This window comes from Oryzias melastigma, linkage group LG18, assembly GCF_002922805.2.
Source record: "Oryzias melastigma strain HK-1 linkage group LG18, ASM292280v2, whole genome shotgun sequence".
In the NCBI taxonomy this organism is placed as follows: Eukaryota; Metazoa; Chordata; class Actinopteri; order Beloniformes; family Adrianichthyidae; genus Oryzias; species Oryzias melastigma.
The window spans coordinates 30,636-46,141 of NC_050529.1; the positions used below are offsets into that span (position 1 = coordinate 30,636).

At 47.2% G+C, this 15,506-nt stretch overlaps 1 long non-coding RNA gene and 1 pseudogene across 1 annotated transcript; one reads left to right on the top strand and one right to left on the bottom strand.

Annotated features, from left to right (window-relative positions):
* Positions 1-387: 387 nt before the first annotated feature.
* LOC118600142 lies at positions 388-2,222 on the bottom strand. The gene is made up of 2 exons (XR_004949703.1): positions 1,816-2,222; positions 388-1,638 (listed from the first exon to the last, which is right to left on the bottom strand). It is a non-coding gene; the product is annotated as an uncharacterized LOC118600142 (long non-coding RNA).
* A 9,762-nt stretch (positions 2,223-11,984) lies between these two features.
* LOC112141490 lies at positions 11,985-14,241 on the top strand (annotated as a pseudogene).
* Positions 14,242-15,506: the final 1,265 nt, after the last annotated feature.

Consider the following 15,506-nt stretch of genomic DNA (forward strand, 5'->3'; position numbering starts at 1 on the left):
AAAATGACTGAGAAATAACTGTCTGTTTCTCAATGTAAGTCAATGGGACTTTGGCCTTTTTGGAACCCAGTGGTACTTCCTATATGGGTGACAAGCATTTACAAGCTGTTATACGGATTTTAGCACAGAGGCAAAGTAAAACACTGATCGTACACTCATGAACACATCACTGATATTTTTACAAGCCGTTCATTTGACATCAATGCATTATCTATAGCAGTAGAAGCCACAATTCTTGCGCTATTTACAGATTAATCTTAATAGATCATCAATATTTATATATTTGAAAGCTTCATTTTTGCTCTTTTACATTATGAGTTTTATTGGCAGTTCTTTATGAATGAAACCACCTATTTATTTTATCCGTTAAAAAATGACAACTACATGTAAAATGTTATTTTTTTAATATACATAAGTACATGTATTGCTTAATACAGTTATAAAGACATGTATATATACATACATACATACATAATATTTAGACATGAGAAGATAAGCCAATTTTTCTCTTCATTTTTTCCTTTCTTCCTCCTATCGCTGCCTCTCTAATTTGTAAAATGTTGAACCCTTAAGGCTGCTCCAGGACATCTCCCATTCTCATCCCTCTATGGAGGGAGAAAACTTTACCAGGGCAGTAGATGTACTTCCCTACCACGCCTGGGAAGTTGGTGTGGATTTGAGGGCTGTCTGGTCCTTGTTTCAGAGACAGCTTGCAGAATAAGCACTTGCGCCCAGCAGGTACAGCAGTTTCTGTTTGTTTCCTTTCAGTTGTTTTTTTTCTCCTCCGTCCTCTTCTGTGTTCCCTCAAGTTCCCGCTGGAAAAATTCTGTCTTCAAAAAATATTCAAACGCCATTTTGGGGTTTGTCAGGCCCTCTGCATTTTATGTTTGAAAGACTTTTGTAGGGCAATAAAAGTACCATGACAGGTCATTGCTGATAGAAAAAGTGGAGGGAGGAACCATCATTCTCATATCTGGATTTGGGCTGGCCACAGGAAAGGCACTTTTTAGTTTGGGGCTTTTTTGTGCGTCCAGTTGTTCGTGCTGCTGCTGCTTCTCTAGGATGTTTTGGACGTTTTTTTCAACAGTTTCATGGGTCAGAGTTGTGGTGGGAGCCTGAGCCGGTGGAGGTGGAATAGTGATATGATCAGACATCTGCACAACTGGGACACTGGTGGTTTCAATTCCTGATGTGAGAGAATCCCACAGCCTTTGTCGGTCCTGGAGCTTTTCTGGGCTGGTGTTCAGGGATGTGGTCGTGTTCCGGTTTAGGTTTAGTCTTTATTTGAAGGGACAGTGTACAGATTCATTAAGTTTAAAACAAACAGAGATGTTCTGCACCAGATTATAGCTAGACAGCTAGTTTCCATCTGCAGTCCCTAACCTCAGGAGTTTGATGTGTCTTGTCACAGGGTGGAGCAAGCTGTTTGGGTCCCGGCAGTAGCTTTGAACCAGAGCAGCATAGTCCTGGTACACTAGCTTCAGCATGTCCTTTTGTCCCCGGTGCTTCGTGAGGGGGCGATCAATGACCTCATTCATGGGGGCAGGTCAGCGCAGACTCTCCCTCCAGTCTTTATGGGTCCAGTACATGCAGAAGATGGTGTAGATAGAAGGGGGAATGGTGACGGAGCTGCACCTTCTAAAACAAACAAACAAAAAAACAAACAAGTTAAGAGTCACAACATGACCCAATATTGCATATAAGGGACAAGAAAAACACCAAACAAAGCAAAAAATCATGTTTTCTTCTCTGAACAAACAGGAGATTCGCTATTTGGGAATTATTTGAAGAGTTTTTGCTGGTATAAATATCTACCTATTTTGGTTTGTGGTTGCACAGTTTGATCTTCAACTGGAGAGTCAGACAGCTGAGAGCAGAACTGAAAGATCCTGGCTGGAGTCTCCGGCATAGGAGGAGGAAGCTCCGGCCTTGGAGTGAGTGGGCTGGACAGAGGATGTGGAGTCTCAGTGGGCGCGGACCTGGATTTGTGCTTGTCCCAGTTGAGCGGCACTGGACGGGTTTCTGGTTCTGCATATTCTAGCCCAAATGTCTCTCCAGTATCTGTGCCAGAAAGATGAAGAGCAGGGTACTTCCTCTCACCCATGACCTGTTCAGATGCAGAATTGAGGTCCACAGAGGAGCGTAAAAATCTGGTCAGAAGATAATATTGCCTCTCTCCAGGCCTGCTTTGATCTCACTGATTGGGACTGATTTTATGAGAGTTGGGATAATATTGATGAACTCTGTGACACTGTTTTCGTCCTACATTTCCTTTTGCGTGGATCTTAATATACCTTCAAAAAAGTTGTTGCTTATTCAAACAACAAACCATGGATTACAAAGGAACTTAAAATGGCCATCAATGAAAAGAAAAGGCCACATTTTACAGGCAACCCTCTTGAAAAAAAGGCAATCTCCAAAGAAGTGAAAAGGGAAATAGAAAAAGCCAAATTAAAGTACAAAGGAAAAATTGAAACACAGTTTAGATGGGGGTAATATCAGAGCAGTCTGGCAGGGACTCAAAACTATAGCCTCCATTAACAAGCAAACTGAAGAAGCAAAGCAATATGTCACTGTTCAAGGTGTTTTAGACTCAGAATTACCCAATGCTTTTAATACCTTTTTTACTCGGTTTGAAAGTCATGATTTTATGCAAAACATCACAGCACTAAAATCCTTCCTCACACCACTCAATGACTTTGTGATGGACAAAGACCAGGTCACAGCTCTGTTACAAAGAGCCAACATAAAGAAGGCGCCTTGCCCCGATGCGATCTGTGGGCGCACACTGAGTCTTTTCCACACTGTTCCAGCTGTGTGTAAACAAAAGTCAGATTCCCTCATGTTGGAAAAAAATCAACAATAATTCTAATCCCAAAAACAAAAAATCCCAGACTATTAAATGAGTTTAGGCCTATTGCACTTACATCGCTTGTTATGAAAGTTTTTGAAAAAATTATTAAAAGGGGAAATACTGCCTTCGGTGCTTGGAAAACTAGACCCCCTGCAGTTCGCTTATCAAGCTCGCAAAGGGGTAGATGATGCAAAACTTTTTATTCTTGACAGTATTTACAAACATTTAGAAAAACCAAATCCTATGCAAGACTTTTATTTGCTGATTTTTCATCAGCTTTTAACAAAATGCAACCACACATTTTAATCTAATGGCTAGCCACTGATTTTAACTTACCTGATCAACTTTTACTCTTGCTTTTACATTTCTTAAAAGATTGAAAACAGCAGGTCTTTGTGAATGGAGCCCTATCAGATGTCGTGGTCTCAAACACAGGCTCTCCACAAGGCTGTGTTCCATCGCCACTCCTTTTTATCCTCTATACTAACAGTTGCAGGTCACAGAGAGGGCAGCTACTTGGTGAAGTTCTCTGATGACACAGCACTCCGGACCCTCCTACAAGAACCTGAGCTGGACCATGGCAGTGCCATGTCAGACTTTGTAAACTGGTGTGATGGAATTTTTTTATATTTGAATGTGGAGAAAACAAAAGAACTCATCATTGACTTTAGAAGAACCAAAGTGAAACCACAAGCAAGCTCCATTAACGGACAGGAAGTTGAAATTGTTGGAAACTATAAATATTTAGGGACTGTGTTTGACTCCACCCTAAAATTTGACACAAACATAGAATCCTTAGTGAAATTATGCCAACAAAGAACCTACCTACTAAGACGGCTGGCCTCTTTTAAAGTCTGTAACAAAATCTTAAGCATGTTTTATCAGTCTTTTATCGAGAGCCTTTTAATGTTTTCTTTTGTCTGTTGGTTTGGTGGCTTGTCTATCAAAGACAGAAACAGACTTAATAAGATTGTTAAAGTCTGCTCTAGGATCACAGGCATTCAACAGAAGAGTCTGAACTCTCTGTGGGAGAGGCAGGTGGTACAGAGAGCAAAGACCATTATTCAAACAAACGAACACATCCTGTCCTCCAGTTTCTCAATGTTACCGTCTGGCCGTCGTTTTATTGTCCCATCCAGGAAAACAAACAGGTACACAACATCTTTTATCCCTAGTGCTATAAAACTTTTAAATCAGATTGGCTACACCCGGCCCTAGGGTAGAACCTGTTCCACAGTTATCTTTTAACTAATTCATTTTAAACTATTTATTTACTGTTTCATGCACTGTTTTGTGTTGTTGTGTGTTTTGTCTTGCCTTTTATTGTCATGTTTTATCTGTCCTTGCTGGAGAGCTGTTTTAACTGAATTGGCCCTAGGGGATTAATTAAGTTATCTATCTATCTATCTGTGACGAAGAGGCAGAGGCGTGTGGATCCATGTGCAATCAAGGATTTAATTCAGAAACAGGATCAGACAAGGCGTGGTCAAAAAACAGGCTTGGGTCAAACACAGGGACGGTCAGAACAGTCAAGGAGGCAGGCAAAGGTCAGGACACAGAGAAACAGGCCAGGAGAGAACACTTAGACAGAATGCAGAAAGATCAAGACTTCACAGTGAGTTCTTCTTCTTCTTCCAATAAGTTCCGGCAGGCTGTACACTGATGTGTGTAATGCTGCCCCCCACAGGTTTTCAGTAAAATTTAACTAAATCCTAAAATATAAACCAGTCTGACGGAGAAAATGCAGGAGTGCTTTTCTAACCAACAAATCAGTAACGCACAACGGCAACTCAGATTGAAATGAAAAAGTGGAAATGTTAAAATCACCGAGTCTGTTATAAAAACGCCTCCTTTCCACCCAATACTTACTGCAATTAAAAATGACATGAGAAATAGATTCTCACTCTCCACATTCACAAAGGCCACTGTCATGTTTGTTAATATTAAATAAGTATTCAGCCACTCCACAGTGTCCCAGTCGTATTCTGCTGACGACTACCTCATCTTTACGGCAAGAGTATGGAGCTGGTCGGCTGACTTTCACTGACTTCTGACAGGAATATAGCAGTCATCCTCGCTGCTCCTTGTCCCATTTTTCCTGCCACTGTCTATCTAGATGTTTTTTGCAAATACTAAAGCATTCCTGTTTCCCTAAAGGAACTATTACATCAGGATTATCTTTAGCAAGTGACCCCTTGGCCAGAGCATCCGCAGTCTCATTGCCAGTGATCCCAACATGTGCCGGAACCCAGATGAACCGAACTGTACATCCCAAACTCTCTACCTTGTGGAGACACTGCAAAAGAGAATAAATCAAATCAGGGCGAGTTTCCGAATCCCTGTGTTGAATGACCATCAAGGCAGCTGATGAGTCAGAGCATATGAGTATACGTGGATGAATATTATCTGTTACCCAGTCCAAAGCCCATAATATTGCTAAAAGCTCAACAGTGAATACAGATAGACAGTTTGTCACTCTGATGCACAAACTGACCTGCAACCCATCAACAAAAACCCCAAACCCAGTTTTTTGTGACCCACTCTCCTTTGACCCATCAGTAAATATTTTAACTGCCTCCCTGTTTTCACGAAGATACAATCTTAATTGTTGACACGCAATCCCTTTATCCATTCCTAGTAGATCCATATTTACATCCGGTTCTGGCAGGCACCACGGAGGCATTGGAGGCCACACCAGTCCAACCAGAGAATCACTTTGTAACTGCATAGATTCTACAACTTGTGCTACATGTGTCATAAAATGAACTTTCTTATGGACGCCCTCAAACTCCCAACAGTCAACAAGAAGGCCTTTTGCAGCCAAATCGCCACTGTACCCTGCCACCCTAACCCAGTAGTGCACCCCCAGTTTCAACCTTCGCAGCTGCAAAGGTAACTCCTCCATCTCAACCAACAGAGCTGGAATCGACGTTGTTCTAAATGCCCCACAGCAAATTCTCAAGGCTTTTGCTTGAATTCTGTCCAAGTTAAGAAGAAGGGTCTTAGCAGCAGCTCCAAACACTTGACAGCCATAATCCAAAACAGACCTGATCATGGCTCTGTAAATTAACTGCAGAGTATATTTTTCTGCCCCCCAATCGCTACCAGACAGGCTTCTCATAACATTAATAACTTTTTCACATTTAATCACAATTTTTTCAATATGCGTTTTCCATGTCAACCGTTCGTCAAACCATAGTCCGAGAAACTTGAAGACTTTGACCCTCTCAATCACATGTCCATACATTTTAAGATTCATGGGAGGAATCTTCCTTTTAAAACCAAAAATTATAAATTTGCTTTTTTCGCTGGAAACCTTAAACCCCCACTGGTCAGCCCAGCAAACAACAGAGTCTAATGCCTTCTGTGTCTGTAAAAAAAGATGAGCAATATTCCTTCCACGCTTCCAGATGGCACCATCATCGGCAAACAGAGATTTGCCAAAAGAGTTATCAATATTTGTAAATATATCATTTATCATTATATTGAAAAGTACAGGACTAATAACTGCACCTTGGGGAGTACCATTGTCTATATCCACTTTACTGGACAATACATTCCCCACCCTAACCTGTATAGATCTCCCACTCAGGAAATCTTCAATCCAAGAAAACATTCTGCCATGAACACCAGCTTTACGTAGTTTCATTAACAACCCCCCCCTCCACAGGCGATCATAGGCCCTCTCAATATCCAAGAACACAGCAATCACAGCTTCCTTATTTATCATAGCCTGCCTAACATCTCTATCCAACACTGCAATTGAATCTATTGTACTTCGTCCTTTCCTGAAGCCATTTTGAAAGTTGACGAAAAATCTACTATCTTCCAAATAAAACACCAGCCTGTTAGTCACCATCCTTTCCATTACTTTGCATACAACAGATGTTAGAGCAATGGGTCTATATGACGAAGGAGAGGAGGGATCTTTACCAGGTTTCAGTATGGGTACCACACTGGCACGTTTCCAGGACTCTGGTAACTTTCCTGCCTCCCATATATAGTTAAACAAAACCAATAGCTCGTGTTTTGTCCCTTCATCCAAATGTTTCAACATTTGATAATTAATTCTATCCTGACCAGGTGCAGTATTTGCCCCTACACGAATCGCATCCTCCAGTTCTCTCATAGAAAATACAAGTTATACGAAACATTCGAGACTAAATCTCCTACAGAACTGACACCATCTTCCAGCAAAGTTCGTCTTGACTCCAGAACATCTTGTCCCACCCCCACAGAATCGTGAATATCCTTGAAAACCCGAACAAACATCTCAGCTTTATCTTTATTGTGAACTGCTTCTCGTTGCCCATCACTCAATACTGGTATTGTCAGCGACAGAGTTTTTCCAGCCATTCTATGTATTTTTCTCCAGAGCTGTACCACAGGAGTCTCAGGTCCCAACGTACTACAAAACTGTCTCCAATAAGTTTTCTTTTCAGTTTTAATTACTTTCCTGGCCAAAGCCCTACACTTCTTAAATTCAATAACATTGTCAAGGGTTGGAAATTTCCGAACTTTCCTAAAAACAATCTGTCTTCTTTTGATCACCGCATCACACTTTTCATTCCACCAAGGGACAATAACACGATTCCTTGGAGTACCCCTAACAGGAATAGTTCTAGAAGCCACACCCAGAATCAGACAAACTAATGATTCCCACATCTCATCAATTGTGCCTTCACTGTTAATTTGACCCAAACCTGCAGCTGTCCCGTTCGCAAAATCCTTCCAGTTAGCCCGTGAAAAATTAAACCTTTGAAGCCGTTCCCCAGCATCCACCACCAGAGACCGTCCAAATCTGCTCAGAACAGGGAAATGATCACTTCCTAGCAGATTTCCACGCATCACTTCCCACTCTCCAATTCTCGCCAAGCCCGGTGAAGAGAACGTCAGATCGAGACACGATTCCTTATTTGACCTGATATCAACTCGAGTTGGAACAGTGGTGTTTAGGAGTACCAGATCGGAATGATCCATAAATTCCTCCAGTATTGACCCATTGAAATCTCTTCTGCAACTCCCCCACAAGGGGTTGTGTGCATTAAAATCCCCCACCCACACCACAGATTTTTCCGTTTTACTGAGGATATTTTCTAGCTCTTCCAATAGTAATGGTTTATTTGGATTATAACAATTAATCAAGTACATTTTTTCCTCATTACACCAAACCTCCAAAATCACACACTCAAGCGTTCCTTCCCATTTACAGATCTTGAATTGAATACCATGCCTCACAAATGTAGCACACCCCCCTCCAACCTTATCCATTCTATCTTGGCGTATGCAATCATATCCTGGAATGACAAAATCTAGAACAGGGTGCAACCACGTCTCTTGTACACATAAAAAATCCGGTGCTGGTGAAAAATCCCTAATAAACCGCTTGAACTCTTGCCCGTTAGCAATAAGGCTCCTAGCATTCCATTGCAAAATGGAGAACATAAGCATCAACTCAAACATCATCCACATCTTCAATAAGTGCCCCATCATCCAAATCATAAGTGTCTTCCATGTCAACTTCTCTCTCAGACTGGCTCACCTGGCTTGTCCTCATGAACTCATGAAGAGATTGAGGAGCAAAATTCTTAAATCCCAAAAATCTATTAGCAGACTCAGCCACAAACTTTATTATATCAGACCTAGACGTTTTCCCACGCGTTCCGTACATAACATCAACTATGAATGCCAACAAGGACTCTGTGTGAACCACCATTCTATTGGAACCCACAATTGTTATAGGTGAACTTTCAGAAGAGAAGTCCCTGTGAGCAGATGTGTTCATTGGAGTACTGGGAGGGTTACCCACTTTAATCCGTTTAACTGCTTCTGCATATGATATGTTAAGCTGCTCTTTGACATCTTGAACCCGTTTGGCTTTGACAAAAAATTCACACTCCCTCGACGACGCCATATGACACCCCCCACAATTGCAGCATTTTAAAGCTGTCATTTCACAACTGGAAATATCACGATCACCCCCACACTTTGCACAACACCGGTCCCCTCTACAGGCAACAGCCGCATGTCCAAAGCGTTGACACTTAAAGCACCTCAAGGGGGGTCTAACATAAGGTCTGACTTGGTACGAGATACAACCAAGAAAAACTCTTATAGGGAGGTTTTTTCCCGAAAAAGAAAGTAATACTGGGGCATTAGGATTACCACCATCACGAGCTCTGAATCGCTTCACTTCCACTACTTCCCCACCCATGATATTGTCTGCAATTTCCTTTTCTGACACATCTGCACACACATTATAAATGACACCTTTCACCACATCTCTCCGCTCCGACACTGACACCTCCACTTTTTTCCCACAAATCTTAGTGATTTTCTTTGCTTTAGAAAGTTGATCCGTAGTTGAACAAAACACCAACAGGGCTCCACTCGGAACAATTTGAGCCTTCACATTAGCCCCAACACATTTTAGCGAATCTGCTATCTTCAGAGGGTTCATGGCTCTGAACCCCTCTCCAGACTGCTCCTTCAGTCTTATCACGACTTTTAGCTCTACAACAGACTTAACCATCTTCACTTCCCTACCTTCGTCTTTTTCCAAAGAAAAAGCAGACCTATCTCGCTTCCCAGACAGTTGAAGTTTATCAGAGTCAAGATTTCCTGCACTTGTAGACATTACCCCAAACATCAATACGCATCGGCAAAAGTAGAAGACAGAAGTAAAAACTCACAACGCCACCCCAAACACCTGTAGAAGAAGCTCGGCAAGCACACCAATATACCGGGCCTATACAGGCCGTCGGCTGGTGAACCACACCAAACCTCCTCCCCAGTAATTTCACCGTCCACCAACCTTACTAACGCAACTCTCCTCTCAATTGCCAAAACACAAAACACTCCGCACGAAAACCCCTCAGCACAAGCTCCGACCTCCTGTTCAGTTGTTGAACGAAGATCTTCTCCACAGTGAGTTCAGGAGAGCGGCATAACTAAATACAGGTGGGCTGATGAGCAAATGGGAAACAGCTGAGGATAAATGTCCAGGTGAAGACAGGTGGATGAGGTTAGAACTCAGGCGAGTGCTCCCTCTGGTGGTTGGAGAGAGAAGAAGCAGGTTAAACCATGACACTATCTATCTATCCATCTATCCATCTATCTATCGATCGATCGATCCATCCATCCATCCATCCATCCATCCATCCATCCATCCATCCATCCATCCATCCATCCATCCATCCATCTATCTATCTATATGAACATAAGCACGAGTTGTATAGATAGACACAATAAAACGAACATTGTGCTGGAAAAGGACTGGGTAAAAGAAATTCCTGTGTTCTCACCTCCTTTTTACTCAGCTTATGTGGTGCATACATTTGATTTCTGAATTAATTTCATTTTTCTATTTAAAAAATAATGTGACTAAAAACAAAAAGATCCAGTTTTAAAATGAATGAGGATTTGTTCAACCTTTATGAATAAATGGGATCATTATTTTATTATTGGCATTTAAGTGATACCATGATAACCACAATGAACAAGTAATATCAAGCTTAGACAAAAACAACTAGACTGAGACCAGTGGAAAATTTCCAAAATTCAAAAAACAGCCCCCTCCCACAATAACAAAGAAACAGCTATTGTTGTGATCTGTACGTAACACATGATTTTTTTCTCCTTTAAACCCCAAATAAAATGCATGTACAAGTTTAAACTTAATGTAACCCAGCTGAAATTCTGCGCTGTCTCTTTAAATCTGCCGGTTCCCCTTGCACTGCGTAACTGCAGTGACGTGTCACGTTCACTTTGAAAGGCGTGTCAAAACGCCAATGAGAGATGCATTCGTGGGGAAGCTCGGCTGTGTACCGCTGCAGCAGGTAGGCTTTTGACTTGCAGGCGCGAAATATTAATCCTCTTGTGCCGGTTTACTGACGAAAGGCATTTTATTAGATTGCCGTTCATCACCGGAAGCCGGGAAAATTAAATCAGCGCGATTAGTGCAGCGTGAACTGGTGAGTGAATCTGTTTGTTTTTTATTGATGCAGCTGGAGCGGGCGTCAGGTTAAGTCAATTGTTTGTTTACATTAAGGTTGTAAAAATGGTTGTAAACTATTTCTATTTTTGTTGATTCTCAATATAAAATATGAGTACTCATGAATTGAACTAAATGAATTGAACTGAGATGAATGAAACTATGTATTCACAGTGAAGTTGTACAACTATGAATCGTGATGAATTTATGGAAATTATGGAAATGTTTTATAACTTTCTCTTATGAATTGCATATGCATATGTTGATCAGATGAATTGAGGATTTGTAATTGAATGTTTTCTTTTGAATTAAGACAGGATAGTAAATTCATTGATGCTGTTTTGACAGGCCAGGTCGCTTGACTGGTTGTGTCTGATGATTTTGGAGTGCTCACCCAGAGCATTGGATGCAGTTCTATTTCATCCCTCCTGACCGCCAGAGGCGGTGCTTCAAGCACTGGATGATCCTTTATGCGCATGCATAGTTCGAGAATTAATGACAACAAAGTCACCTGTGACCTCCTGGTGACCCCACGTGAGGGTATAAAGTCACGTGGCACCAAGAGCTCTGTCCCAACTTCTTCTCGCTCGTGTGCGTGGTAACTATTTCTCTCCACTACGTGTTGAGTTCTCTTTGCTCTACCTGCTGCCTGTAGCTCGTGACATTCACGTTGGAGTTGTGAGCGTGTCTCACCCTCCAGGAGCTGCGTGGGTAGTTTTCCGCTGCGGCGTGCGCCTGCCGCCACTTGCCTTTGTGGCTTTTCCTCTGGTTTGTTTTCTTTTCCAGATTGAACCGGCGTGCTTGGACGTACCTGCTGCCGGCTTCCGCCGTTCGCGGCTCTCGCCCGGTGGCGTTTCGGCCGTGGGCTCGCGCCGCCGTCACTTCCTGGCGCCGTTGTTTCCTGGCCCGGACGCGTCTTTACTGTGAGACCCAGTGGCGTTCTCTGCCCGTGGCTCCTGCCGTTCCTGCTGCGCGTGGACGCTTCTACTCCCTCCATCCTCCGCTCGGTGACGTTCTCTGTCGTGAGTCGGCTGGTGTTTTCTATCTTCTGGGTCTCGGCTGCTCTCGCCTTTGATACCCTGCTGGACCGGCTCGGTCATGTTGGCATCCTTTTGTTGCGGGGACTGCCATGCCCCCATGCCTCATGCTGACGGGCATGACTTGTGCCCCCCCTGTTTGGGTCTGGAACACCTCCGGGCGGGTCTGACCGCGGACGCCTGCCCTGACTGCAGCGTTTTACCCCTGGCGGTGCGGGCTGATCGTGTGGAAGCAGTCGAACGCGCTCTGAGGGACGCGTCTCCTGGACCTGCGGAGGTGCCTCCCGTGCGGCTACCGTCCCGGAAGCGTTCTTCCTCGACTCCGCTGCAGACGTTCTCTCGGTGGCGGCTTCCGACTCGCTGTTCCGTGATGACTTTGTCGCCAGCGTCGGGGCTTCTGACTCTGGCTGCGAGTCCCACTCCTCCGCTGGTTCGCGGGTCGAAGGTGATGCGTCTGCGGCTTCCGCTGTGCGCGCCGCGTTGGCTCGACTCCAGCTGGATGTTCCCCCTCCTCGGCCGGGACCCTCTAGCGCTTTCTTCCGTCGGCAGGGTGGTTCCTCCTCCTTTGTTGTCCCTCCGTCGGCGGAATACATCCAGGAGTTAGATTCCTGCTGGACGGACTCGAGGGCGTTCTCACGTTTGTCGTCCGACGGCCGTGCTCTGGCGGCGATGCACGAGGCCCCTCGCTACGGTCTGGGTCGGATGCCATCTGTGGAACCAGCGGTGGCTTCCCTCATTGTGGCCCCTGATGAGGCTTTACGGCCTGATGTCCGGTGCCCGCGTCCTCAGTGCCGAGTCACTGACGACCTGCTCTGTCGGGCGTATGATACTGGGGCTCGGATGGGCCGGCTAGGGAATTCCCTGTCCCACTTACTACTGGGTCTGGCGGCCTCCCTGGATGCTGCGCCAGCTGACACCCCTACTCACGGGTTGCTGGACGCGTCTCTCCAGGCCTTTGCCTTGATGACCCGCGAGCTTGGTCGCCTGCTTTCTACGCTGACTTTGACTCGTCGTCAGGTGTGGCTGGCACAATCACCTTTGACCGAGACCTGCCGGCGGGTTCTGCGCGGTATTCCGGTGGTCCCTGGTGAGTTGTTCGGTGCCGCGGCCCTGGAGGCACTTGAACGTACTGCCCTGGCTTCCCAGACACGGAGCCAGTTAGCGGGTCTCCATCGTCGCCCTGTGTTATGCGGTGCTTCGTCTTCGACCGCTCCTGGCCGCGGCCGGCGTCCTGCCGCAGCGGCCTCCTCATTTGTGGAGCCTCGCCGCCCGGCTGCAGCTCCTCCAGCCGTGCGCGGTGACCGTCCTCGTGACTGCTCTTCTGCTCCCTCGTCGTTTCGGCGTCGCCCCTCCCGGCCCTCCAGAGGGCGTGGGGATCGTCGGTGACACGAGTGCTTGGACGGTGGGCTCTTTCACCCCGGAGCAGCTCCAGTTCTGGACCGCGCACTGCAGGGACGCCTGGGTGCTGTCTACTCTTGCCCGGGGTTACAGACTTCAATTTCGTCGCCGTCCACCCACCTCAGGCCTCATCCGGGAGACACTGGTGTCTGCACCGGCGGAGGTTGATGCCCTGCGCCAGGAGGTTTCCTCTCTTCTGGCCAAAGGCGCTGTTGTTCCTGTGGACCCCCGGCTGGATCCGGGGGGTTTTTATTCCCGTTATTTTCTTGTTCCGAAACGGACCGGCGATCTGCGCCCGGTTCTCGACCTCCGTGCCCTGAATGTTTTTTTTTTTGAAGCGCATTCCGTTTCGGATGCTGCGCCTCACGGAGATGCTACGGGCGATCGCTCCAGGCGATTGGTTCATTTCCATCGACCTCAGCAAGGCCTATTTTCATGTACCGATCGCTCGTCCTCACTGGCGGTTCCTGCGCTTCATGTTCGAAGGCCGCCATTACCAATTCAGGGTTCTTCCCTTCGGTCTGTCGCTGGCCCCTCGTGTGTTCTCTCGCGTGGCTGCAGCTGCTCTGTCCCACTTACAGGCTCTGGGGTTGAGGATTCTGCCCTACCTGGACGACTGGCTAGTTTGTGCCTCTTGTCGCACGGCGGTGCTTCGGGACACCCGCCACGTGCTGGACCATGTGGGACGCCTTGGCTTTCGTGTCGACCTCGCCAAGAGCAACCTGGTTCCGACACAGGCCACGGTTTTCCTGGGCGTGTCTTTGGACTCTGTGGCCATGTCAGCCTGCCCCTCCCCTCGACGGGTGGACGATGTCCTCACGTCGTTCGGGAGGCTGCGTGTGTGCCGGCGCTTGTCCCTCCTCATGCACCTCCGACTTCTGGGTTGCTGACAGCGGCTTCTACTGTGGTTCCTCTGGGTCTGCTTACCCAGATGTGGCTGGCTGGGCTGCGCTTGGACCCTGCACGACCGGCGCACCGCCGCCGCATGCTGGTTGTCCCGCCCCACATCCTGCGGTCTCTGTCCCCTTGGGCGCGCAGGGTTTGGATCACCCAGGGGGTGCCCCTGGGCTCTCTACCGTCCCGACGGGGGGTGGTATTTACAGATGCCTCCGCCGTGGGCTGGGGTGCAACGTGCCGCGGTCTGACCGTGCAGGGTGTCTGGTCTCTGCTTCGGCGGCTGGGACATATCAATGTCCTGGAGCTGATGGCTGTCCAGTTGGGACTGCAGCATTTTCTACCGAGGCTGCACGGCCACCATGTTCTGGTGCGTTCCGACAACATCTCTGTGGTCTCCCAGATCAACCACCTGGGAGGGACGCGGTCGGCTCGTCTCTTGCGGGTGACGACTCGTCTCCTCACGTGGGCTGCCTCCCACTTCGCCAGTATCCGAGCCGCCTATGTTCCGGGGTCTGCGAACCAGGTGGCCGATTTCCTGTCCCGGAACAGGCTTCCGCCGGGCGAGTGGCGTCTCCACCCAGAGGTGGTGGAACTCCTTTGGTCCACCCTGGGCAAGGCGGAGGTGGACCTGTTTGCCTCAGCGACGACCGCTCAGTGTCCACTGTGGTTCTCCCTTGTGGACGACTCGGGCCCTCTGGGTCAGGATGCGCTGGCCCACGACTGGCCACACGTCCTCCTTTATGCCTTTCCTCCGCTCCCCCTGATTTATCCCACCCTCCTGCGGGTTCTCCAGGTGGGTCACCGACTCCTCTTGGTGGCCCCCTTTTGGCCAGCTCGGATTTGGTTTCCACTGCTGCACAGGCTCTGCTGTTCCTCGCCGGTTCGCCTCCCCGACAGGCGGGACTTACTGTCTCAGCTGGGGGGTCGGGTACTCCACCCGGACCCCGGTCGCCTCCGGCTGCACGCCTGGTTGCTTCAGGGACGGAGGTAGCCCCCGATGCCTTGGATCCCGACGTCTGGCACACGGTGTTGAACGCCCGTGCTCCTTCCACTAGACGTCTCTACACAGACCGGTGGCGTTTTTTTGACCGATGGTGTTTTCGCTCGGGTTATGTTGCGGCGTCCTGTGAGGTCAGCACCATTCTGCGCTTCCTCCAGGACTTACTCGCTCAGGGTCGCTCGCCTTCCACCCTACGGGGGTACGTGGCTGCCATTTCCATCTGCCATGTCCGGGTTGATGAGGTTTCCTCTCTTCTGGCCAAAGGCGCTGTTGTTCCTGTGGACCCCCGGCTGGATCCGGGGGGTTTTTATTCCCGTTATTTTCTTG